The following is a 1,675-nucleotide window of genomic DNA, read 5'->3' as shown; positions in this document are numbered from 1 at the left end:
AGAGATCTCATTAATACATGTAATATTATTATATTACATAATAATTAATTAATTACATATAATTACATTAATAATTATAATGCACCAATTGATATAATTAATAAAATTTTGGCAAAATATATCATCCTTAGACGATGTTAGGGAGCGATTCATAAATTTACTCATGTATTAGTTTAATAATTACTTAGTTACTGAGGTTTTTCGGAACCAGGTAATAAATCTAAAATGAATGATGTTTGTATATATTTTATGAATCTTCGCATCTTCATTTATCTTCTAAATTATATATATCCTCGGTCAATTATTAATCCATCATCTATTATGTAAAAAATTAATATTTATTTGTTGGTACTTTATACACTGCTGAGGAATGGTATTGGGGGCTTTATGTACCCAGGGTCAAAATTAGCGGTGAGACCCAAAGCTCAACTTCGTGTGTCCAGATAGTTCCTACTTAATGAAGTCAAGTTATCTGACCCCAATTTTTGATTACTTCAATAAAAACTATGCATCATAATTAATAGTCAAAATTGACGAGTCTGCCAGATATAGGTAGGGGGAATAAAAAATGGCGGGTTTTCAAAAACGTTTAAAAATAATTAATTTTTCATTGGGAGCTCTATATCTTAAAAACTAACAACAACACTAGAAAATCTAAGAGAACATTATTTAAAGAAGAGTAAATTTACTGAAATATTAGCCCTAAAAGAGCTATTTACGTCCAATAGTTCTTGAAATATAGCTTTTTAAAAAGCAAAATTTCTTAAATATCTACTGAAAGATTGCTAGTAAGTTAATTTATTTTGAGAAATCTATATCTCAGGAACTATGTGACGTACAGATGTCTATTAGCACACAAATCATAGTAAGTTTAATGGACTAAAAAGTAGTTTATGACCTTTACCTACGTAGGCATAGTAGTTTTCATGATTACCAAACTAATTGGTTTTTAGTTGTTGGGACAATAAATTTGATTTATGAAAAATTTTATTTCAGAAACCATTGGACGTACTGATGTCTGCCAGCGTTCAAATTAAAGCTAGTTAAATTTACTACAAAATAGTTAATTATGTTTATCTTTGTTGGAGTAGTAGTTTTTATGATATTTGACAAAATAAACTCACAAAATGTTAATTTATAGTTGTTCGTATAAAATGTTGGATTTTTGAAAAAATATATCTCTAGATCCATAAGACGTACATATGTCTGCGAACACTCAAAATAAAGGAATTTACTATAAAGTATTTTATGACACTTATCTTCGTAGGGGTATTAGTTTTTATGATATTCACATATAAATATAAATTTGGCAAATGAAAATTTGTCCGGACAACTATAAATCAATTTATATTAGCAAATATCATGAAAACTACTACTCCTACGAAGATAAACATCATAAACTACTTTATAGCTCATTAAACTCGCTTTAATTTGAGTGCTAATAGTCATATGTACGTCAAATGCTTTTCGAGATATAGATTTTTCAAAATAAATTCACTAATTACTGATCTTTCAGTACGATTTTTCTGAAACGTTGCTTTTTAAAAAGCTAAATCTCGAAAACTATTTAACGTAAATAACTCTATTAGGGCTCATATTTTAGAAAATTGACTATTCTTTAAATGACGGTCTCTTAGGTTTTCTTGTGTTGTTCCTACTTTTTAAGATATAGAGC

The sequence above is a fragment of the Halyomorpha halys genome, unplaced genomic scaffold (assembly GCF_000696795.3).
Source record: "Halyomorpha halys isolate HHAL.00 unplaced genomic scaffold, Hhal_1.1 Scaffold40.1, whole genome shotgun sequence".
NCBI lineage: Eukaryota > Metazoa > Arthropoda > Insecta > Hemiptera > Pentatomidae > Halyomorpha > Halyomorpha halys.
This window is presented reverse-complemented; position numbering follows the sequence as displayed.